Here is a 26,465-nt window from a genome sequence, read left to right as displayed (position 1 = left end):
AAGCACACCTAGTCAGGCCATTTTGGAGCTAAAACTTCACCGGCCACTTGTCCATCAAAAGAATAACCCCATTTGTGCAAAATGTTTAATTAAAAGGAAAAAAAGCAGGAAAAAAAGCAACTTTTCCTCCAACCTTGTGGTAAATTATCTTTGGGGTTTTCTAAAACTACACAATATAGAACATGTTTGGACTTGACAGAATCTCTAGTCTGTTCTTAGCTTCCTGACTAGAATGTACATTTATGAATCAGTGGGTTTTGTTTTAAAAACCTGTATTTTGATATATATTTTCTTCAAACATTTTATGTTTAAAATGTATTTTTAAAACAACAAATCTGGGACTTGATGTTGTTGAGGCAAGACACTTTGAACCAGCAAGTCCATATAAACAAAGATTGTGCCTAAATCCTTAGTCGCGTGCACCTGTCTCGGGGGTTGACTCGTCCAACCCCCGAGACAGATGCGTTCTTTTTCGCCTCCTGCAATCTTCTTGCAAAGAATATGCATGCAAGGGCGGTAATATCAATAATAATTTCCAAAAACGATTTGATTCGATTCACAAGAGCCTGGATCAATTCAATTCCATTTTTTTTTTCATTTCTTTCTATTCACTCAGTTCAATTCAATTTTGATTTTACATATTTATACACATCAGTTTAGAAATACATGAATAATCTACTATCTGTTTTGAATAAATATTGATATTATTATGATACAGTTCACATACTGTAAAATGTAGTAGTGAAATAATAAGATTGTTGAAAGCATACAGTGTTAACATTGTTGTGCGTCACCTGGAGGGCGTTTCAGTTTGGCCACTAGGTGGCGATCGAGCTACAACATTACACCTTATTCCACAAGAAGAAAAAAAGTAAAAACGAAGCATTAGACCACAAATGGTTACTTTAAAAAATACATTTCCTTAAAAGACTTTGGAAAATTCATGCTTGTGAGTATATGTAATGTATGATTAGGTCGACCGACATTAGCATTAGCCGTCCTATGGGAAATTCCATTAAACATTTGCATCAAACTAGCAGACTTAATCGATCTCTATTTTTTTGCTTTACAGATCAACCAAGTATATAACCTTGATATTTTATGCATACCCTGTATTGGTTTCTTCTATTTTTTTCCAGTAAACAACAAGTATCCACTCGTAAGGACAGTTGTGACTAACTTTTAAGGTGACTTGAACTATGGTTCTCTAAAAGCTTAGATTTCTATGGAAGCTACAGTTGATATTCCTCTAATATGACATTACCATTTACCAAGTCAGCTTTTTCCAAACCGCTGACCGGTTACTTTCAGATAGAGTGAACAACATTTTTATATATTTTTTTCCTGTCCCGATATATCCCACTCATTCAGACAACTTGCGTTGTTATTGGCTGTCACGAGGCTCTGCCTAAGTAAGTCCAAGATGGTGAGCTCTCCACTTGTCTCCGCCGGTATACATCCCCACGTTTTGACAGAAAGTGCAGATTTGGTTGGAGCTATTCCTGTGCGGGGACGGCGAACTGGGATGGGTGATGGATGTGCGGCGGTGTGCGTGTCGCCGCCGCCCTGACACTTTTGGCACATCAATGAAATCGCTCCATGGTCATTAGGCGTACTTTGCAGCACCCTTCCATTTTTCCACCTCTGTTCCATGGACTGGTTGGTGATGGGTTGATAACATTTGAGCGCTGCTTTCATCTTTAAGGTTTAAGTTTAGAAATCACACAAGGAAACATAAGAAAAGAAAATAGTCAAGGATGCGCCGGACTCATTGAAAGCCACTACAATCTGGAAAGATTCATAATTATTTGAACCTTCTTTGCACCCCGAACAAAAACTTCAGCTCAAGGAAGGTCTGGTGAGTGGAGGCGGCAGGCGTCACCTGTGGGGACGTCAGCGGAGGAAAAAGAGGGAAAGAGATTTGCTCTTTTTATAGGACAATCACTCCATCTTGTCCTTTTTAGCTCTCTCGTTAGTTCTCGTTTCCCCCTGGAGGGCAATCCTCTCATTCTGTGTTTTTTTTAGACCAATTCCCCACCGCGTCTCACACTTTGGCAAGAGCGGTTGGCCATGTAAGGCTCCTCCAAGTCCTTCCCAATCACTCAGGTAGAGGTGGGCAAAGCTAAAGATGCCTACTCAGGTGCTTTCCTGGCTGTGGTATCCTACTTCACCCAATTGCCTCCATCCCTTCCACAAAAATCAAATGTGCTTCAGAAAATGCCCCAAACTCCGTCAGTCACCTCCTAACGACTGCAAGTCATCAGAACTTGTCAAAGTAAAAGTGTCCTTAGCTTTTATTGTGAAAGTACACCCGTCTGACACTAATGGCCTCTTTTTGTCAGCGGAGATCATTGAAGAATGTCCAGGAAAACGGCGCCAATCTAGCATTTTTCACCACCCGTTATGGGTATATATCATTTGCAAGTACCCCCGGCGCTGTCTCTTTACGTATGCCAGTATAGCTTATATACATTTAATTTACATATTCTTTCCCCCATACGCATGTAGTCTGTTTCCTTGCTTTCTGTTGAGAAGAAGTACCCGTCTTCTTAAAAATAAAAGCAGAGGAGGGTTCGATAAGCATCTGTTCATCCGGGATGGAGCGGGCACCTCCCCTCCGAACCGTTGAGGATCCCAAAGGTGCCATCGGCCTCGGCTGTCCCTGTTTTTACTGCCCCCCCTCCCTCACACACACCTCCCCCCCTTTAATTTTATTTACAGCCTCAGCCAGGCAATAACGGATAAAATTTATGACTTACTTTTTAATTAGAAATAATGTCTTGTAGAGTTTAGGTGATGGATAGTTTAATCAATATATAGACTGTGGCTGGCCCAATGATAAACGCCGCTATTGACAGTGTGCCGAGTAGCCTAACTTAACACTTTGTCTTTTTAAAGAAATATGGAGTGTTTTGTTTGTTGATGGAAACTGCAAGTCACAGTGTTTTCCTCTCCGCTGGCTGAGTTTTTCAGCTTTTTTGCTTCTTTTTGGGGATCGACGATGGTCCTTTCAACAGAAACCTCATCTCTCTGGAATCAGATGACGATTCAACGATTCCGCCGTGTCGTCTACCACATTCCCTACGTTTTACATTAATTATGTATGTACAATGGGTTCTTTTAGATAAAAAACACACACCGCCTTACTCGGAATACGGTCACATATCCAAAAATGTCACCGCACGGCAACCTAAATGTATTTCCTCAAGTTGCGATGCCATTTGTAATTGGGAGGTAGTATTCGCATTTTTACGGTCTATAGGAGGTTTTAGGAAAAAATCACAATTTTATGGACAGCGAATGATTTTTCTTCAAAACTTGACATCGGCCCATGGCATTAAATCTTGCAGGTTCTGCCGATGCCTCCCCATCGCCCGGCGGCAGTTGTATTTGTGACTGTAGCATCACGGGAGGAATTTAAGTCTCCACTCCAATCATCTTTTGATGTGTTTTCAAAGTGTTTCCATTTGTCTTTTAATTAGGATAATGCCACTCTTATCCAAAATATAAAAAAACTGTAATTTTCTATGACATAGAGTATGTCTGAATTCCTTCACTACTCACTATATAGTGCATTTGCCATTTTCTAGTGCTGCCCGAATCTACAATTCCAATATTGAGAGCACTAGGAAAAACTTGTGTGCCCCCATACATTAGCAACTATGGACCACAATGCATTACGCTTAAACAATTTTAGGAAAAAATGCATCTAAATGTAATTTTTTTATTAAACCATCCAGATTTTAATAAAAAAAACATAGTTGAGTCATAAATAGATGTTGTAAAATGTTCAAATTGGTTAGATTTCACAAAGTTTATCCGCCGTCTAAGAAAAAAAAAAAAGTTGTGTGCGTATTGCTTTTAAAATCCAGGGATTTTAGGGATTGGGAACTCGGAAATAGTCATAATTTCTGCAGAGCGGCAAGAGTTTATTAAAATCTGCCTTAGAGTTGTGGGCGGGACCATCAATGCAGATGGACTCTGGCCCCTCCCTCCTTTACTTGTTGCTGAGAGCTCTCTGTTCACATGCTCTTCCGCTAGCAAACTATTTTCGGGTAAATAAATCAAAGCTAACATCTTTATATCTTAGAATTGCAATCCGCTATAGGCACATAGGTGTTGATTCTCCATAATCTCTCTTTGGATATTTTCTACATCCCAAATAATATCTGTTTTGTCTATTCCTGATTCATAGCAATTCGAGTAGATAAATACTCAGAAATGCAATTTTTAACTTAATTTTCTTAATATACGGCCTCTATTAAAATACCACAAGATCACGTTAAAAATTGTCATCGGATTGGGTCTTTAAGGCTTCATTTCCTGTTTTCTGGAATTCTGAGAAAAATATATATTTTCAAGTGCAAATCAGATTGAAGTTAGAGGGCTTAACATATAAATGAGGATAGAAAGTGTGGGTGCTTCACAGCTGAACTGAAATGTTGTCAGCGGTGGATCATCGCGAGGCGTTTAAACGCGGCTGCGCTCAACCCTGCGGGTCTTCTTCTCACCAGATGATGCCAGGCATCAATCTGAAATGACAAGAGTCTTTAAAGTCTTCATCACTTCCGTAAAAAAAAATGACTTGGGGCACTTATGTCGAGGCAGTGAGCAGGCGAGGGTGGAAGGCACAGTGGGCCACTTTTCTACTCTGTGGTTTTGTTAAAGAGTCAGAAGCTCTGAGATTTTGTTTCTAATCTCAAAAAATGTTATTATTATTACCTTTAATGTTACTTCATTTGAATTTATTGAAATGAAATTTAAATGTTTTAATGCTTTCAATTTAAAATATAAGTGTAAATTGCTTGGTTAGCTTAATCCACAAGCTAACTTTATTTCGCTAGCATTCGTCATTAGCGTTCTATTTGCCATTTTTAACATTTACATTAGCTTCAACTTATTTACTCTCTAATTGTAACAAATTACATCAAATGTGATCATTTTTTATCGTACAATTTGCTATTAGCATAACTCGTCAACGGGATGTGGCACACTCAGATGCACCAATCTGATTTTAGTGGTGGAATTGGAGTATTGGAAGAAAAATGTCTGAACCTATTGGCTTAGTCCACCTGACTCAGTACTGTTTCAACAAGTGGTAACTACGGTGCCCTAGAGAGGTCAATGCATTGTAAACTACAAAAGCAATTCAAACGTGTTGAGAGAGCGAGACAGGGTTATCACAACTTCACAACATGATCGCACTACTAACTTGAAGCTACAGGAGCGACAACAAATGTTTTCTGGGGACAATTTTTTGTGATGAACTAAAAACTTTTTTTCCTAAAATATTGTGAATTTGACCTCAAATATCCTTGCCAACCTACAAAAATGTACCTTTTTTTGTGCTGTAGTAAATTACACATAATCTTCACATGCAAACACAAGATGAAAAAGAAATTTAAAAGGATATGAAGAAGAACAGGTATGTTAACTTTATCCAGTGAAAATATAAAGAAAGTAAGATTAAATTAAAGAAAAATAATTTAACAAAATCATTCTGCAGTATAAACGCCCATCTTGCCCACCGCGACATTTGGGCAGGAGTGAGTAGAGTTTTATATATATAATTACTTAAAATTATTAAAATTTAAATATAAATTAGCATATTTAGTTTATATCTATATATATATATAATTACTTAAAATATTAAAATTGAAATATAACACCATATTTAGTTTATATCTATATATATATATATCGGCAGATTGTATCAATGATTTTCAAAAAACATCATCACGCTTAACTGTTTAAATCAGTGCAAGACATGTTTTTTAAAGCTGCAGTGTCATTAATAAATAATTTTGCAATTTTTTTCTGTTTAGAAAAATAAATTGATGGTATTGGTACAGTATGGGTGGCCACATATTTATAAAAAAATACTTACCACTATAGGGACTAGAAAAAGTATCAAACTATTCCTACCAGATACTAATTACAAGCTTAAACTTTGATTATCTTGTTCTAATCAAAATTGAAGTTGGGTATTGGTGGTGTCATCATCATAAAAAAAAAAATTATATTAGACTTCATAGTTGATTTTCATGTTATGATTGAATTTAAGTATGTAAAGAAACTGTCTAAAAATTAGTTTTTTAACAAAAAATTATATTCACATCTGTATAACACAAGTTCACAACTTCATTTAAAATATATGTTTACAAAACATTAATATCCTAAATCAAAGTTAAATTACAAAAGCCAGTTTCACTTTCAGTCAAGAAAAGTTAGGGTTGAAGGCTATAGTTTTGTGTCCCTAATTTTTTATTTTTTTTAGTTCACTAAATGCACCTTTTTTTCCTTATCTAGACCACCTACCAGAATGGGAATTCAAATAAACAGGATTATCTTATTAATATGGAAGCCCACACCAAGATAATTTTGCCTGTCCGATAAGACGAACGGCAGTGGTGGTCTTTCTCATTGATTAGCGTTGCGTTCACTGCCCAAGACAAGTAGAGGGCTTAGTAATAGCTGTATGCTCTGTGCACAGGCTCTCTGAAATAGAATAACCATGAATGATATAGATCCCATGCTGTGAGTCCCAGTAGTCAATGGTTAACTGTTCTCGAGTGATTAAAGCATCTGAGCTCCGTTGCGACCGACTGATCTCCTGGAGATCCTGACCGCGGTGTGTTTTCTCCACGCACAGCCGCCCTCCCACGCCCCGTCGGCCTCATTTCTGCTCTTTCCCCCTTATTGTGCTGACATGTATTAGCTTATCTTTCCCTCTGTGTGAAACACAAGCTCGGAGATAACTCTGAGAGCTGGGTTACTCATGTTCATTCCACAGTATGCTCAAATTCCCCCACGGAAGTCTATTTCCCAGACTGCAGGTGGCCCGCGCCCGAGCACAGACGGCACGGGCCCCACCCCCTATGAGCAAATATAGACTTTTAGTCACCGCTGCCTCCTTTGTTTTCCACGAGTGTCCGTAATACCCCGGTACGAACGCACGTCGCCGGTGTACACAAGGCTAATCTCACAGGCGGAGCAAAAACACGCTGCTGGTGGGTTTGGAGATTAGCTACAAAATCTGTCCTCGTTTATTTGTCATCATTGGCCTCCTCTTTACCCCCCGCTTGACTGACGACTGGTATGCACAAAGCAAACAGCATATTAAGGGAATCTTTAACTGCGGTTAGGCTGGAGTTTGCAAGTGATTGCGTTTGTCTCGTAAATTGGCTAATAGCCTCATTTGTCGCATTTCTCAAACACTGACCTGGTTCTTTGATTTCGCGACTGCAGTAACCGCAGTGATGGAGGAGGGCGCTCTATAATCTTGCCCTAAGGGGCAACGCCTTGATACATCTACTGGTCTTGTTTGGTGGTTGGGGTCACCGGTGACCGCGATCTTTGTTCCAGGCAGTTAATTAGACGTTAGAACAAGACACGACCCCCAGGATGTTAGGCCCCGTTTGAATAATGAACACCTGGAAATGGTAAAGCGCTCGTGCATTGCATTAGGACTCTGAACTCCTGTGGCCTTTTGTAATTGTACTCCACCTACCCTCCTCCATGTCTCTACAGGTCTTTGGGAAAATATGATTTTCCCAAATGAGACTCAAACACATTTTAATATATTTAGAGATGCNTTTTTTTTTTTTTTTTTTTTTAATCCCTCACAGTTAAGTCAAATAATATTTATGTCTGAATTCCATGACTATTCTCCAATCTCTAAAAGACCAAGTAGTGCAGGACTATCAAATGTGCTGGGTCTTAAAAGCAATGCAGACGCATGGTCACTTTTTTAGTTTTAAAAGGCAAATATGATGTCACCTATTTTCCAAAAAATGAAAACCCTAATAAATGTGAACAAATAAGATGTTTTACGTGAATCCATTATGTTTTAAAATTGAAAACTTGGAAAACAAAAAAAAATGTAAAAATCATATTTTTAAAATGACAAATAGTTCAAACACAATGCATTGTGGTACATATTCACCAATCAACTTCGGATCAACTTGAACACCCGAATCAGACTCCCAAATCCTCCGCAATTATCTTCTTCAGCATATCAGCATTTTTTTCGGCCTCTTCTGAGTCAGCTGATACCATTTCTCCATGGAGCAGAGCTGGAGATACACCTCAGTACTGCAGCACCTCCTTTGGGACGTGGAAATTTCACCCAAGCGTCTTGAATCGTTGAAGTTTTTGAGACAATGAAGAGACAGCAAATACGTCAACTGCCAATAAAAAAGTGCGAATATGCAGGAGGACACTGTATACATTCGAACCCCACGAAAAATGTATGTATTCCCTATATAGTATACTAACTGGGGAATGTTAGGGGAATTTGATACAACAAATTTTGCTTGTTTTTGGTACCTTTTTTTTGTACATTTGTCCCGACGTCCAAAGAAAAATAAGTATAAATGGATACTGGTTTTTTGGCAAGTTTCTGAAATCTGTAATAAAATAGATTTGGACACCCAAGAATAGATTTGGACCAAAAAAAATGGTGAAGAGCCTCATGTATTTACCTGGGAGAAATTCAAGGGGAATCCAAGATAATGAATATCTAGTTTCTTTTTGACAATGGGCAGTGTTTCCCAACTTTATTGACATTTGTCCCAACTTCTGGAAAAAAAAAATGCCAACTGATTTTTTTGCGAGTTCTGGAACATTTCCAGGACCATGGATTTTGTATAGATTCTGACACCTTGAAAAAATGCCTAATGCCCTAAGCAGATAGTAGTGAGGGAATTCTGACACACACATTTCTAATTTCTTTTTGACAATTGGCAGTACTCCCTAACTTTCATTGACATCTGTCCCAAAAAAATAGACACTGGATTTTTGCTAAGACTTCTGGGAAATTTGCAAGGAACTGGTTTTGAAGTAATAGATTTGAATACTCCCTATTTAGTGCTCCAAGATGAGTGAAGTGAGGGATATTGGACACAACAAATGTCTTGTTTGTTTTGGACCATTGGCAGCGCCCCCCAACTTTTATTGACATTTGTCCCAATGTCTTGACCCTTGTCCTATCTTGTGGGGTCCAGATGACCCCACCCTCACATTGACGTGTTATCCCTCCCATGACAAAGGTGGTCAGGATTCCACGTCTGTCATGGACACCAGTGAAAATCCTAAATCATTGAAACACAACACATTTCTTGTTTCTTTTTGACAATTGGCGGCGCTCCCCAACTTTTATTGACATATGTCCCAACGTCTCTTAAAAAATAACCAAATGCATAGACTATGGAAGACTATCAGCTTCTCACACAGTGCCTTCTATTTATTCTCTACGCTCTTCTATACATAAATTAAGTCAGGATGAATCTTAAAAGTGTGACTGAGGGCGATGCCAGTAAAGCAAAATAAATTGGGTATTTCAAAAATACAACCTGTAGTGGGTGTTTGTGTGGTGGCTTTTTTATTTTTTTTATTTTTATGAGCTTTGGAGCTGCAAATTTCTAGTGAAACGCGTGTCACCTGGTTGTTGGTATTGTTCCGCTGGTGGCGGCAAAACAAAGCGACTCGGGGCTGTTTGTGTATGCTGAGAGGAAGGCAGCACAGGTGGAGCGTGGGCTTCGCAGCTAAAAATACAGACCCGAATAAAATACATATACATGCTGTATTTAAAAATAAATAAAAAATTCAATCGGGGCTGTATACTCTCATATTTCTGCTGCAGCTGCTGCGTTCATGCGAGTTGACAGTGATTTTTATTTCATTTTCCCGGCGTATGAGACCGAGATCGGCTCCCGTCTGCCATATCGTAATCACTTGGCTTGATGCCTTGATTTGAATTGGGGAGTACGCCGCACACGGAGTATGATACAGCTGCTCGAAAGGGCACATTACTGTACCAACTGCTTTTTTTTTTACTTTTTCCTGCAGGTCACAGTGCATTGGAGACGCTACGGTCTCCCTTTCCTCCTCCTCCTCCTCCTGTCTGTGCTGGCAGTGAACACACCTCAGTGCACACAGTCCCTGGATGCAGTCTGGCAGGGCTTAGTGAATCATCTTCCCGTCACAGGTGGGGGAAATACAACAGCGGGATTGGCAGTCCTAAGGTGGCGTCTGGCCCACACTTGAGTGAGGTGTTTGGCTTATTTCCGCTGGAAATATAAGGATATCTACTTTTTTATGAAGGAGAAAAGAAAGTAGTTTGGGAAGGTTTTAGATTTCCTACCCAGAAAGAGTACCTCCGAAGGCGCAGCCATTTTTATTTTATGAAAAGACCCGACAATTTTCAATCCGGCGGATTCTTGCCCCGAGTGTTTCTGTGTCTGCCCTCTCGTTCCTTGTCACCCTCCTCATTTGCGGTGAGAGACTGTTTCATCTGAGCTCTTGTAGGAAGGTGGCAGCGAGGGGCCACTGATCAAAGCCAGACTCCTCAGGGCCAACGAGGGCCGAGCTCGAGCAGCAGATGTTTACCCTCCTCCCTTAGCACCTCAGTTACAGCTATCCTTATTTAACTGGTTCTGGCTAATGGCCCTCGCCGGTTTCGGATATACCGGATCGCTTTTCATCTCTTGTGTGTGCGGAACATGGGATTGAATGTGAAACGCCAGGGATATCTTGTTCCTCGCTGACACTCTTATTGTGCTCCTCTGTGAATTTCAGGCCAAAAGAATCCCTTTCACTGTAATTGGGTGTGAATGAAACACTTGTGCTTGGCTATTGTCTACAATGCAGTGTTGCATTCATGCCAGTGGTTAAACAAGAGTTGGGGCAGAGCAAACAGGGTTTTTGTGGAAAAAATACAAAGTTTAGAAAATAAATGGAGGAAGAAAAGAACAAATAAACAATAATACCAAAGTAGGCAAACATTGGTTTTCTAACGAAATGTCTAAATCCGGTCCAGATTCTGGGTATGTTGTACACAAGATTGATTGAAAGATTTGGTGGGCCTAATTGCGCTGCGCCATCTGCCCTAGTTGCAGAACCTGCCAGGCATGTGACAGTTTCCAACAGGCGTACTGACGAGCAGATGTGTGCAGGACTGAGTGCACGTGTATATTTAAGCACGTCAGTCCCTCTTTACTTTATGATCACATCTTTGTTTTAGGGATTTGAAGAGGACAGCCGTGTCCTGAATTACAAACTTCGAACCTGCAATCGTTAAAAGCTCTCATTTAGCATTGTTCTGCCTATTAAGTTTATACGTTTTAGCAATGTGTTGATTAGAAACTGTTATTTTTAAAGTAAAAGTTACTAATAGTAAGGTCGATTATTATTGGGTCAATCAATCTGTTTATTACTATTTCCACAAAAACACAAATTTACTGTAAAATAAAAAAAATAGAAGCACAAAAACAGGGTTTTTACTATATACAGTAAAGCAGTTTTGAGTAAATAAAATAAATTTTACAGTTTTAATAAATAAAAAAAAAGATTCTTGTTTCTTTGGTTTAAATTCAAAAATGCGGTTAGCTTTTGCGGCAATCATTTAAACGGTAGTAGATTTATTTAGGTTTTTTTTAATTAACTTTTTGAAAAATAAAAATAAATCATTTTTTTTAATAGAGTTTAAAAGTTAAAGCAATGTAACTGTGTGTAAAAAAGCAGCGTAGCTCTTTCTCCCCTCTGTCTTAAGGCAAAGCTAAGCTAATTAGCATGCTAGCTTGATGTAAAAGTGGTGTCAGACTTCTAATCTACAAACTCCTCAAAAATACTTAAAATACACAAACTATTTTCATTTATTAAAGCAAATAATATAGAGTTTAATACATTTTGGAGTTAGAGTCTGTTTAACTAAATTAAGCAGCAAACAAATCTTTACTGTTAGCTAGCAACTCGGTAGTAGCATGATAAATTCTGGAAATTTTTTATTCTACCTTTTATTTTTTTCTACCTTAACATTATTTTAAGGTTTTTAAGAAATGTTAATATCTAAGATTTATAAAGAAAAATGTTATCAGTTTAAAAAGTAAAGTATAACATGAAATAAAGCGAAAAGAACGCTAAATACTTCAAGAGGACACAAAAATGTCCATAAAAACTAATGTTATTTTAAGGTTGTTTGTACTGCTGTGTACACAAGTAAAGAAAGCTATGCGACTACCATTTGTTCCTCTTTAAAAAAAAAAAAAAAAAAAATCAAATTAATGGGCTTGCTACTGGACAACTTTGTCTTGCCAACATGCAGGTTACCAAATAAAGTAATTGCATTTGCATATCAAATCCCCTACATACCCTTCTGCTGCGTTATTCATGCCAGGAGTTTGATTATGTTTAATAATTTGTAATATGTCTTCACTCTAGAAAACAAAACTCCATCAAAGTCTGTTACAAGATCTGCTATATTGAAGGTATTTTACAAATATTAATGTACATTGGGCAAAAATCGTGGGTTTAAGTTTATGTTTCTGACCAACTCCAACCCACAAAGTGTTAATAAGACACTGGTTAGCACTAATTATTAATTGTTGCTATTGTGGTAACTATAGATTAAATGTAGATTTTTGGCATGAATAAAACAAAATAACCTTTTTTCAAAATATTAAACTGTTTATAAATTTTGACAAAGGTTCACATCAAGTCCTTCAAAATAAAAGACATCCTTTACTATTTGTCAATGCAGAAAATGTACTAATGGGAAGTGTAATGTTAGTAGCGATTCAAAGAAAAAAAAATGTTTATTTGAGCTTTTGTGGTGCATCTCAGCCAGAAATGTGTAAATCCAATTAACTACAATTAAATTAGAAATTAAGTGACTTTTACCATATTTTTTGAAAATTGTGCTAACTGAAAATCCTTAAATTTGTTAAAAAAAATAAAAAATTGTGGTTGTGCTGACCACCACTTGATCTTAAAAACCTGTCAAAATGTTTCAGTCTGACTCAGTTAAACCCAAACTGCGTGTTGGAGCATTACAGCTACTATGGTCAGTAGCCTCATGGAGTGATAGATTACTTTCCTTTTTAGTGTACTTTACTACTTACTTTTTACTTTATAGCTACTTTCAAAAGAAACAATGTTTGTCAGTCAGACTTTATTAACTGTGTCTACAGTAATTCTAGAACTTGTTTGTAACATGCTACAAGTTAGCAGCGTTAGCGTGTTCACACTACCTGTAACTCCTATCCTTGTTTGCGAAACGTAAAAAAGGCAATTTTGCTAAAACAAACAATGCTATGATTATGCTAACTCCCAATCCTGTTACTTACAGTTTTTGTGTTTTTGTTTGAGTAGTTGTGTCTGAAATCCCACCCTAATCCCTAAACTACTACACTATATAGAGCCCTGGATTTTAACAGCAATTCGGACACGATGCTCACTACTTTTCTTTCGTTTTTCCAAACGCCGTATATGACGTCATCGATTTGTCAAGGTCATGGCATTTATTTATGACTCCATTGCGTTCTGATGATGAAAATGTGGTTGGTTTATTAAAAAATACATTTAAACAAGGTTTTTTGTTCTAAATTGTTCGACCGCAATGCATTGTGGTCTATATCCGCTAATGTTGTGAGCATCGATGGACGGTAGTTTTTCGCAAGGACTTCTGGGAAATTTCAATTTTGGAATTAGTAGATTCCGATAGTATATAGTGCACTATATAATAAGTAGGGAGGCAATTCGGACACAGCAAGTGTGACTCGCTACATGTTAGCCACGTTAGCTTCACCCAACCTTATTTGCCACCCGTAAAGAACAACAAATTGACATTTTGACTGGTATTTTTTTTTTTTTAAGTCCCAAAGTATAGTACTTAACATTCAGAAGTTGATTCCTTGAAAAACTAGATATAAAAAAGGCTTATTTAACTGTTATATATAAAATCCAGCTGAAATCTGTTGTACAGTTTAAGAGCTCCGTTCATAGAGTTATCAAGACCCAGTATTGATTGCAGCAGAGAGACAGGTCGCTTAATACAACAGTAAAGCACCTCATTGAAAATTTACATTCCCGATTAAAGTTTTAATTGGTGACCACCCTACAGAGGGTGGATCTGAAGTCATAGAAGACGCTTTGTCAAATATAGCGACGGTAATTGTGGTGATCGTTGTCAAATTTGCCTGTTTCTGTTCTCCACCTCTTTCTCTTTTCCTATATCCAGGCACAAGAAGACATGGGGGGATATTGGCATGTGTTTCATATTCCGCATGCTCGTATCCCCCAAGTCCCTTTCGTAATTATTATTCAGTAGATGCACTGCTTGGCACAAGGACAAAAGTTTGCATAATTTGTGCAAGGCCGTCATCAGTTTTTGAAAAATGGCCCCGGCCTTTTCTTTTGCTTTTAACTAAATAGATGCACGTCAGGCTGGACGTAAAACGGCCGCGAGGAGGAGAGGCAAACGTTATTCATACATTAAAGTAAACTACCGGCTAGAGACGGCGCATCTATAGCCCGGACCTGTCCGGCTCAAATACATTTATTTTGCTTGTTGCCGTGATTGTGCTCCTCTTTCCCGCAGGGGAAAAAACGTAAAAATAATACTCTGAAAGGCACTCTCTCTTCCTCCTTAAAAAAATAAGCTTCTCAGATGAAGTATTTGGAGATAAGCCGCGCATGATAACAGAACACCATTCCTCAGTTGGGGTCCCTGAGGGCTCTCACCTTAAGACGGCAAAGTTATTTCCAGCGCACTGTTCACAGGAAGAGATCCTCGGAGGACAAAATAAAGAGACATGTTACTCTGGATCCCTAAAGAAAACGCTCTAAATTGACTTTACGGAAGAGAAGGACGATAGATACATTCTAATTATTGCACACCTCTACGGGTGCATCATTTTCTCACTGCATTGTTTGGATTTCAGGAATAAATATATATCCCTTCCACTCGGTAATCTGCTTTTGTTGCCAGAACCGGCTGAAGATTCTGGACGTACCTCTCCTGGCTCTTTTGTTGGGAACGTTTGTCCTTTTTACATCTGAATAGGTTATATTTGGTGGTTGTGATGCTGATTTCTGACAGTAAACAGCTAAATTGAATAATACAGTACGGATCGGCTTTCTCGTTTTGTTCTTTTGGACTCTAACTGGGGTAACAAAACTATGGCGATTTGGATTTGTGTGTGTGCGATACTTGATCTGTAACTCAAACAATACATCAAGTGTGTGCAGCAACTGTGTGTACTTGCAATTGTCTAATAACATATACATAGGAATATCTAAAAGTGTACAAATCCATTTTGTGTAACTTGAAATTACACCAACTATGAATTCAAAACAAACCAAATTATTGTCCTTGTTGGCTTCTGTCCCCTTTATCCAAATCCTTGCTGGGTAAGGCTCAAATTCACAAATCCAATTGACCGATTGGAAGGCATTGGGAGTATCTTGAAGATTTCATGCCTCTGCCCAATATTTTAAAAATCGTTGGCGTGGTCATGAATGTAGATGGCAGAAGAATGGTCTACTTTTTACATACCCCGTGGGCTACCATTGTTGGTAAGCGATTCTGGCCACCACCGACCTCTGATCGTCCATCTATCCCCCATTTTTTCAATGCTGTCATTCCGCCAAGAAATTCGCCAGGGCGGCCTATGACCAATTTAACTATTTCGTAACCCTTGTGCTATCATAGGTATGTCCACATTTGGAGTGGGGTCATCTGGACCCCAAAAGAGAGAGCGCAGAACTTTTTTTTTTTATTTTTTCTTAATAATGAAATTATGTCCACCTTCATCCACATTTGTTATGTGATGGATGTCAATGTAAGGTTTGGGTCATCTGGACCCTATAGGATAGCACAAGCTCTGCGGCCACCACACAGTAGGGCTGGGTTGATTTAATCGATTTAATCTTAAATAGATCAATATTCAATCCATAAAAGTAGAGATCGGTCTAACGCATAATCCTGGAGTCTGTTAGCTTGATGCTAAAGTAACATGGGTTTTCCCATAGGACAGCTAATGCTAACGCTCAGTCAACATTCTTTGCTGACTAAATGAACATCTTTATATGAATTTCCAAACTCTTTTAAGGAAATATTTGTGGTTGAAAAAACAGTTTCTTGTTCATACTTTCTTCTTCTTCTGGAATAAGGTGTAATGCTATAGCGTGATCACCACCTAGTGGCCAAACTGAAACACCCTCCAGGAGAGACAGAACAATTGTTGGAGCTTCTCCATTTGAGAATCCATGTAACACTGTATAATATTAACAATCTCATTGTAATTTCACTCAAACACTTTACAATATGTAAACTGTATCAGATTAATATGAATTTACTGCAAAGCATGTAAAAATGTATCTACTGCCTCCCAATTACAAATGCCGCCAATTGCTGAATTTACAGAAAAACTTGCATTTAGGTTGTGGCATTTTGAGAGCCTCATCATGAAAGGATGATTTACTTTGATGGTACAGGACAGGTTTAATCCGTCCTGCAACCTAGAAAGTTGAAACTACAGAAAAAAAAACATCAATTTGAAGGAACTTCATCATTTGCTGTTATGATTGCAGTCGATACGGCGAAGGTCCATTAAATGGGGTTCCATGTTTCCAAGCAGACCCAGCTCATCAGTTTAGGCTACTTTTCTCTACACGCAGACATAGTGTCTCCATTTAAACCTGCTGTTTGCATCTGTGCAGCCGATCGATAACCCAGCAGAGTGTGTTATCTGTATGGAAACCGCTGCGGAGATGACAAAAGAGCAAAGCTTTGGAAAAAATAAAAAATAAAAAAGGAAGCTTTTTATTTTTTTTTGAAAATCTGAAAATTTCAATTAAGAAGTACTGAAGTCACACGTGGTAAACCCAGCCCACCTTCTCGATTTATTAGCGTCAAGTGCGAGAACGAGATAGAAGCGCCGTAAAACAGGTTTTCTAGCAGTGCTCTGGGCCGGGTAAGGAAAAACAGATCGATGTGCTTTACTCGGTTAGAAGACCCTGGAGATTCACTGCCTGACACTCCATAAAAAGCGGTTGGGTTTTTTTTTTTATTTTTTTAACCAAGATCTTAGCATGCATGCAGGAATACAACACGCTTCGCCCGTTTTCATAGCTCGACCTCAAGTGTCAGAGAAGACGAACCCGTCTACGGGAAAAAGAAAAATCTAATATTTAGTCCCAACCTCAACTCCACTCTCGCCGTCCACTGAGCTGTCAGATTCGAGTTTTATTAGAAGAATATGAATCTAATGTGAGGCACCAAATGACTAACTCTATTTCACCACGAGCTCCACACGAAAAACCAATAATAGGGCGCTTGTAAAACACATCCCCGAATAGCTCAAGGCTGAGATGAGGCGGTGTTTGTAACCTTTGCAGGGATGTTTAGGAGGTATGCGTTTGAAAGCACCGGTGGCGATAGCCCGAGGATACGTCTCCTTTTCTTTTTTTTTCTTTTGCGGTTCTGTCAGAGACAGGTGGAGTTCATACCTTTTGTCCATCAGTTTACGCTGAAAGTGGATATGGAGCCATTGTGGCACCCTGAAGCGTCAAACTTCGGTCGTCTTAAACGCATCAAGGTCCATTCTATTTATAATTCATGTGGCGGAGCGGCAGGCTTCACACGCTAGACATTATATGCATATTTAAACAATGGATGCCCCCCCTCCACCCCTTGTTTCCTTCTAATTCACTTAACCCATCTCATTTGTTCTCTGGCTGTTTGAAAATGTGACCGAGGAGGCCGTATTAGAAAGCAATAATGAATAAATAGCTGAGCAGATGTACGAGAACGGCGCACTGTGTAAGTCTGAAGAGGCGAAATATTTTTCATTTCCATTCATTCAAATATAAGTCGTAGCAGCTTTAACCCTCTGACACCTGATGACGCCGGAGTGACACACCCTCTTGGACTGTTTACGAGATCATCAGCTGATTCAGACACTTACACACCCCAACACTTGATGTGCAACACAGAACATTGTTGCATAAGACAATTTCATTGCCTTTCTCGGGGGAGGAATCAATTCCAACAGCTTACGTAATTGATTTCTGTTCATTATGTAGTAAATATTAAAGATTAAGATGAATAATTATGTAATTAAGATTTAAGTGTTGCATGGTTGCGCTATGCTAATATGTAATAAGCAGTAGGCTAATATATTAGCTTAGTGCTATAAAGCAATTAGCCCTAGGCTACTTTATTAGCTACTCCATATTAGTAGTCCATATTAGCATTAGGCTAATATATATTAGACTAGGCCAGGGATGAGCAACTCCGGGCCTCAAGGGCCTCATTCCTCATTTTTCCAACATACCCCTGTTGTAATTGACTGGACTCACCTGAACCAGGTAATTAGTCATAAGTAGGGCTTCAATATCTGGAAATCATGCAGGCACAGCGGCCCCCGAAGACTGGAGTTGCCTAACTTTGACTTAGGCTATACATTAGTTTAGCGCTGTTGAATATTAGCACTAAGCTAATATGTTAGCCTTGCAGTTTTGTTGCTTTAGCAACATAAATCCGCTGATTCATGTTGATCAAATCCGCACTTCACTGCTGTGCAGAGCAGTATATCAGCGCCAGGCTGCGCTTCTCCGCTTTAGAATCCACTGAAGTTACATTAATTGCGTCAACTGTTGAAGAGTAACCATAACCAAAAGACTGTAGACACTGGAGCTAAACCTCCGGTGTTCAGTCTGATCCGTGAGCTGAACTTCAGTCTCAGTTTTTGAAAGGAAAAACATTTCTCACGAGTCTTACATTGAGAACCGGAAGCTTCACCGACGCAAAGATTTGTTTTACTTCCGGCGACAGTATATAGTACCACTCTTTTGGTTTTGTTTTAGTTCACAAACTTAAAATCCAACATTATTCTGCATTTCAGAGCATTGTCTCAAGATAATATTTTACTACACTCTACTATTTTATAAAGATTGCGATCTTGGACATCGCAAATGTCCATAATATGCAGTTAACGCTAGGCTAATATATTAGCTTAGCCCTAATATGCAATTAGCACTAGGCAGATAAAGTAGCCTAGCGCTGTTGCATATTAGTGCTAAGCTAATATATTAGTCAAGCACATAAAAGCGCTAGGCTAATTTGCAACAAACAGTCGTAGAGACTTGTATAGCTATGAGTTTTGATCGCAGAAGTCCGAAGCTTACATACAGTATACGCACGTTTTTGTAGACTTTCTGTTGGAAGTGTTTACTTGAAGGCTTGATCAGCTGTTTGTAACAAAGAAAAAAACCTTGTTGGCCAAAAAGTTCCTTATAGTTGTTCCTAAACCAAAACCAACCTCATCCTAAGGCATACCAGCATCTATCAGCCTCTCCAAACACAAAAGATATTAAAAAAAGGTGCTCTCAATCCGATTTTCCCACTGATCATGTGACATTGCCAAAACCACGGCGGCAACATAACCCGTGATAAAAGTTTGCGTCCTGCTCATGTTCTCCCTCAAAAGCTTTATTTGCCCACCGGGCGAGACATCATTACTCATCGTGTTCGTTTGAAGTTGATGGATGTACTTGGCGATCGTTTCCTGTCATGCACGAGCCGAGTACGAGCGCGGAGATGTACTTTCATGCCTCTCACTTCCAATTTAGCGATCCCAGTTTCGGACCTGGACTTGACAAGCGAGCTGTGTCGGACTGCTGATGTGCGTACCTCGAATCCCAAATAGCACTCAGAAAAACAGAAATATGGCACATCTGAGTGAGTCTGTCTGAGTCAGAGTCAGGTTGTAGGTTTCAAGCTCTTCTGCCTCAGCCTGTTTGGCTTCCTATTCTCATTTGTCATTATGCTGTTTCCAATCATTGCATTTACATGCTCAGAAGTAACCTGGTTACTGGCAGCTTCCTCTAGCGTCTATTCCCTAAAATAATGAGAAACCTGGGCTCTTTAATCGGGTTAAGGGATTATATAATTTTGCATAATCTGATTTTGCTGTAACCAGATTTCTCTAAGTAATCAGGTTACTTAAATGCACTTTAATGTGAGCAGAAAAAGACATACTCATAACATTTATCTTTTTTTGTATTTTGTAACATTATTGCACTGAGGCTGCAGGGCTCCTTCCTTCATTGAATGCAAATTTGTTTTCTGCAAACTAGAATAATCCCTGTGATGTCAATCATAGATCAGCGTGTCTCACCAGCTGATGCAACGCCATCTTAAAGCTGGTTCAAAATTACAGTACGGCAGGAACTTCATGCGGCCTCTGTGGAAGGCTTGACAAGATTACGTTCAAGAGATTTGATGCCCATAACAATGTTTGTGAAAAATGCATTGAAATACCTCCCCAAAAAGCTTTATGTGCTCCTAGGGAGGGGGGTATCTGGAGATTTGGGGAGAAAGAAACAAACTATTGTTTTGGTCTAATCTGGAGTATTTTTTCTAAATCGGTCACAATTATTTTTGCTCAGATTTTGTGGCACCAAGTAAAAACCAAAAACAAAAACAGTATTTCTGCACTTTACGTTGTACCTAAAAGCCTTATTTATATATATAAAAAAATACATTGCGTATATATTATGAATTAATCCTGGTTGTATTTACTGATGTCGATGTGATTTTCAGAGATACATGACGCTCAGCCAAAATGTCACCCTTTTTTTTACTAGTTCCAAACAAAGTTGGTGGTTATTGCCAATACGCTAACGTGTAGCATGTTTTTTTACGTGTTACTAAGAAGTCACAGTAGCGTTTGCTTTAGCAGTATCAGCATGCTTTTCTACTTGTTATGAACAAGGTGAAGTCTTGTTGTAAATAAGCTAACGAGGCTAACGTTAGCTTATTTTACATGTTACTAATAAAGATGGGAGTTAGCGTAGTCACAGTAATGTTTGTTTTAGTGATATAATTCTGTTTTTTATGTGCAGCAAACAAGGTGAGGTGGTATTGTAATTAGGCTAACGAGGCTAACATGTAGTGATGATGGATTGTTGTTTTTTACGTATTACTAGCATGGATGGAAGTTAGCGTAGCCACTGTAACATTTGTCTTAACAGTATCTGTCTGTTTTATTACGTGCTGCAAACATGGTGAGGTGGTATTTTAAAGAGGCTAGCGAGGCTAACGTTTAGCATTGTCGGACTCTGTTTTACGTGTTACTAGTTAGCGTAGTGACACTAACATTTGTTTTAGCGGTTTGTTTTCTATGTGCTGCAAACAAGGTGAGGTGGTATTTTAAATAAGCTAGCGAGGCTAACGTTTAGCATTGTCAGACTGGGTTTTACGCGTTACTAGTTAGCGTAGTCACACTAACATTTGCTTTAGCGGTTTGTTTTTTACGTGCTGCAAACAAGGTGAGGTGCTATTGCAAACAGGCTAACGAGGCTAATGAGTAGTGATGTTGGACTGTGGTTTTTTTATGTGTTACTAGCAAGGATGAAAGTTAGCATTTTCACAGTAATGTTTGTTACGTTTATCTTAATAGCACCCGAGTATTTTTTCTTGTGGTGCAAACGTGAATTGATATTTTAAATAGGTTAGCGAGGCTAGCATGTAGCATTATCGGTTAGCGTAGTCACGCTAACATTTGTTTTAGCTGTACCAGTCTGTTGTTTACATGTTGTAAACAAGTTTATGAATTACAGATACTGTGAATACCCGAATGTACTTAATTCTAGAATTATTGTGAACGTAGGTAATAAAATACGACTAACAAACGGACTTATCTCTGACTCTTTTGTATCGCCTTAGAGTTCAGTGTGGGTTAAATATGACATAAATTCAAAAACAGACCATTTGTTGACGAAGTGCCTTATAATCCATGGCGCCCTGTAGTGCGGAGAATACGGCAGGGTTTTCCGATGTCCATTAAACCCACATAAACTGAAAAAACCAGAGTGGTGAGACTCCATAACATTTATTTTGTCCTTTTTGTGCTTTAATTTGACCATCAAATCTAAAAGCAAAGACTGCTTTGTTTTTTTTAGACATCGGTTGAATGTAAAGAATGACAATGTCGATGAAAGAATCCATCAGAGAAAGAGTTAATGGTAGATGTTTTGGTGATAAACACTAAAAAGGAGATTAAAATGGTTTAGACGGGTAATGATGTTGGCAAAACAGATGAGTTCTAGAGGTAAACCAAAGAGAAAATTCATGTAGATGGTCGGAGTGGATAGGATTAAATGGAGGCCAATGATTCGCTATACTGACCCCTAAAGAGAGCAGCCCAAAGATAAAGCAGATTTGTTGAGTGTAACATCTCACACGGAGACGAACACTGACAGCAGAGACTCACGTGTAGAAAAAAAACAGCCATGATTGATTGGTTTCACCTGTCTACCAGACAGCTGGCAGCTCATTCAGCTGTTAAGAAGAAAAAATAAAGTACAGTCAAGAAGCTAACAATCGTTTGCCTCTGTCTTACCACCGCTGACCTCAAATATATTATATTGTATTTTCATCCATCCATCATAAACCAGTCCAGTTATCGGCTGAAACTAAGTCAAATTAAACTACACATTAACTAGCTGGAATTGAGTTTGCAAATATGTCTGATGGAAATCCCCTCTGAATGTGCCAAGCTGTTGGTTATGGTTGGATCCACATAGATGAGTAAGAGATAAAGCCTGAAAATGTGTCTATTGTCAAGAATTAATAGAGATGTGAAAACTTGAGGTAGATGACGGTTGCTCCCATGAATAGACTCTAGTTAAGGTCCAAAGTTTTGACAAATCTGAGTCAGGGAAATTTGTATTTGACCCAGTCCCTGAGGATACGGTAAGCTCCCCAAACCAACATGTGATTCTTTGTTTAAATACAGCTAGCGTCTGACGTGAACTGGGTGTACCGAACTGTTTTAAGCACTATAAGGCACAGTTAAAAGCCTTAATTGAAAAAAAAAAAAAGCAAACATATAACGACATTGATGTAAGACTGTAGTTTTCTTTCATTTTCTTTCATTAGCGTTGTCACAGTAAGTTTTGTTTTAGTTTTATCAATCTGTTTTTGTATGTTTTATAAACAGGGTTTGGAGTTACAAATATTCTGGAAAAGCTAACGCGGCTAGCATGTAGCGGTGTGGACTGTGTTTTTTACTTGTTAGCAAGTTTGGTACTTGGCATAATCACAGTAACTTTTATTTTAGCTGTGTCAATCTGTTTTTTACATGTTGCAAACAAGGTCCGGAGTTACAAGTATTGTAAATATGCTAACGCGGCTAGCATGTAGCGTTTCTTACATGTTGCTAGCGAGTTGGTGTAGTCACAGTAACGTTTGTTTTCCGCGGTATCAGTCTGTTTTCTACGTGTTGCAAACAAAGTTTGGAGTTGCAAGGATTGTGAATAAGCTAACGCAGCTAGCATATAGCAGTGTCACACTTTTTTTACGTGTTGCTGGGAAGTTTGGAAGTTTTCATAGTCAGAGTAACGTTTGTTTTCTGCGGTATCGGTCTGTTTTTTCACATGTTGCAAACAAAGTTGTGAGTAACAGATATTGTTAATATATTAAAATGTATAATTTGTTGAATATCAGACTGTTCTTTTTTTTGGGTGTCGCATACAAGGTCGGTAGTTATAAGTATTGTGGATACACTAGTGCAGCTACAGTGTAGGGGTGTTGGACTGGAGTTTTTTTTTTATATATGCTAATGTGTTACTAACTACGTTTGGAGTTAGTGTAGTCACAATAAGTTTTATTTTAGCTGTTTTACAAAAAGAGTTTTGAAATGACAGGTATTGTGAATAAGCTAATGTAGCTAGCATGTAGCAGTGTCGGACTTTGTTTTTTTACGTACTGCTACCAAGTTTGGAAGTTAGCTTGGTCACTTGCTTTAGCGGTGTCAGCCTGTTTTTTTTTTCACGTATTGCAAACAAAGTTGGGAGTTACAGCTATTGTGAATGCATTAACCTAGCTAACATGTAGCGGTTTCTTACTGTGTTTTTTTCTGTTTTAATAACAAGATTAGCAATTACAGATATTGTGAATACGCTAACATGGCTAATGTGTTGCATGTCTGACATTTTTTTTTTTTTACGTGTTGCAAACAAGGTTGGGAGTTAAAGTATTGTGAATATGCTAGCGCAGCTACGGTGTAGTAGTGTTGGACTGTAGTTCTTTTTTATACGCTAAAGATTTACTAACAAAGTTTGGAGTTAGCATAGCCACAGTAAATTTGATTTAGCTTGGTTGTTTTATAAACAGGGTTTGGATTTACAAGTATTGCGAATAAGCTAATGCAGCTAGCATGTGCTGGTGTTGAACTGTGTATTTTAGGAGTTAGCATCGTCAGTAAAATTTTTTTTAGCGGTGTCAGACTGTTTTTTTATTGTGTTGCAAACAAGGTTTAGAGTTACAGCTATTGTAAATACGCTAATGCGGCTAACATGTTTGTCAGAATGTGTTTTTTTACATCTTGCTAGCAGGGTTTGGAGTTAGCATAGTCATAACAACAAGATAATATTTGTTGTAAGCAGTAATAGTCTGTTTTCCATGTGTTGGAAACAACGTTGGGAGTTAAAGATATTGTGAAATATGAAATAAGTTCTAAAATTCATTGACAGAGTGCCTTATACTTAAATATGGTAATTAGAAAGATTCGAAATAAGAGTTACACCAATCATGGGAGTGGATACAACGTCCCACTGAGAGTATCTACCCAAACTTGCATGTGTGTCATCCGATTTCACTGATACAAAACGGAGAAAATGAAGAGAAACTGCCATGAAGCTGCGTTTACTGAAATGAAACAGACCCGAATGAGTGCTCACATCGCATATCAAAGCATACCTTACGACTGTAATCAGACACGCGCCGTTGCCTCGTAAGTCGTTTGGAATTTGAAGGGACAGTCGAGGAAGTTGTCGCCGACGTTTACAGAAGAAATCCCTCACATCGCTAAAGTGCAGATGCTATTTGTTCTGTGCCTCAGTGCATGAATGCTCGGAGAGAGCGCCGAGCCCCGGCGTCCCCGTCTGGATAATAATTTGAAAAGTCAGACCGAATGGGGGATATTTCTTGGTGTCATTCCACTTAATACGTGTTCTTTCACGGTGCTGACAGATCTCTGATTTTGACAGATTACGGAGATGCATCTACCACACTGTTGCCTATAGCAACGCAGAGTTAAATGTTACTTAAACGTCACGCTGTTATGTGAAAACAAAAGTATGACTTGGTCAATTTGGACATATATGATGACGGGTAAATACTTTAACTAAACAGTGACTGAATCCGACTGACTACTAAAGCCTGTGATGCCACTTCAGCTTCATTGTTTTTAAAAAAAGAAGTTTAATTATCATCTCCGCCTCTTTCTCAGCATCCAATTTGTGCAACTATTGATACGGTGAAATTGCATTAGCTGTGGGAATGCCAGCGTTTGGGGGGACTGCCGCTCCGGGCAGTTCTGTGAGGTCAGGGAAGATGCTGCTCGTATGCAGATAAGGCAGCGGCGATCAGGGGCAAAAAAAAAAAAAAATGATTGCAATTCACGCTCACGGGATGTCTGTTCATGCAGACGGCAGATGCAGCCGTCACCGGTGTTCTCTGAGACTCGGCGAGTGTAATTTGTCAAAACAGAGGCTGCTAAGAAATAATGGAGCAGCTGAAATGTAAAGCTTCTGAGTGAAGCGTTCTGTTTTTAAAAAAAAAAAGAGGAATCACTGCTTGATAGCATTGCAAGCAATCATCTTGCCAATGTTTATGTCAGGCCCCATTTAACGGGATACTTCTAAGGTTTTATTTTCAGTGTGTTTGGGGGTAAAAGTTTACAGAAAGTAAATGGACGTCATTTATGTCTTCAAAGGGCTTTTTACGGCGGCTGCTTTCACACTAAGGCTACGGTCACATTGGTTGACATCAAGAACGTGCTAAAAACATGTTCTTCAAAGCAGGTTTAATGTATGGCGTTTACACTGGACCTTATACTAGCACATGTTCGAGCCTACAGCTTCGCAGATCTATTCCAATATATGATAGACGTTGAAATTTGGCACAGACTACCATTATTAATTTTTATTCCATGGTCAATGCTCAAATGGTTCGTACTTCCATGAACTACCAAACTCAAGTTCCCGATTGGTTAAAGTTCAAGTGGTTCAACTTTCAACACACCAAACGTTTTGTATGTAGAGCTTGAAGACTTACCTAAAAACTTGACACAACAGTTTTGAGCTTGGTAGCCTAAAATCCTCATTTATGCCTATTTTGCATTAAAAGTGATAGATATACTTTTTTGTCCCTGGTGGAAAATTGCTTAAAGTCGCTCAAACGTGTGTTGCAGAAGCCATAGCATCAGAGTAGGCCTCCAGACTGGGTTTGAATGGACGGAGAATGTCAACTAATGTTAACGTTTGGTTTATTTTGAAGACTGAAGCTCTATTACTCACTTATAGGCGACGTCGCCCTCCAAGATGTGAAAATAAGGAAAAGCGGTTAGCTCCATGTCTTGATTTTTGGGGTCTTATGATTTTATGGGCCAAAAATGTCAACACTTTGTATCTTCAGTAACACAAAGGGTTTATTTTACAAGCTCAAAGCATCCTGTAGGAATCCTTTTCCACTGTTTTCACAGGCAATATATCAGATTTACAAAATAGAACAAAGATAACCCAAAATGTTATGCTTTTAAAATGTCTAAAACTGTATGTATTTCTACTTAAATCATAAATAATGATCATTTAAGTTTAAAATAACTTTGTCTGGA

General features: G+C 38.6%; 1 protein-coding gene across 9 annotated transcripts in view; it reads left to right on the top strand.

Annotated features, from left to right (window-relative positions):
* The window catches only part of LOC112155935 (adhesion G protein-coupled receptor L3), a 315,029-nt gene that overhangs the window by 47,316 nt on the left and 241,248 nt on the right, over window positions 1-26,465 (top strand). The window contains exon 1 of one of the 9 annotated variants that reach the window (XM_036216945.1): window positions 8,744-9,988. The exons of the other annotated variants lie outside the window; for them this stretch is intronic. The gene's annotated coding sequence lies outside the window, so the exon portion shown is untranslated. Of the gene's footprint in view, window positions 1-8,743; window positions 9,989-26,465 lie in introns of those variants that run through there. 9 annotated transcript variants of the gene reach the window in all.

This window comes from Oryzias melastigma, linkage group LG18 (assembly GCF_002922805.2).
Source record: "Oryzias melastigma strain HK-1 linkage group LG18, ASM292280v2, whole genome shotgun sequence".
Taxonomy (NCBI): domain Eukaryota; kingdom Metazoa; phylum Chordata; class Actinopteri; order Beloniformes; family Adrianichthyidae; genus Oryzias; species Oryzias melastigma.
Note: the sequence above shows the minus strand (reverse complement) of the source record. Positions and strands in the feature narration are given on the sequence as shown.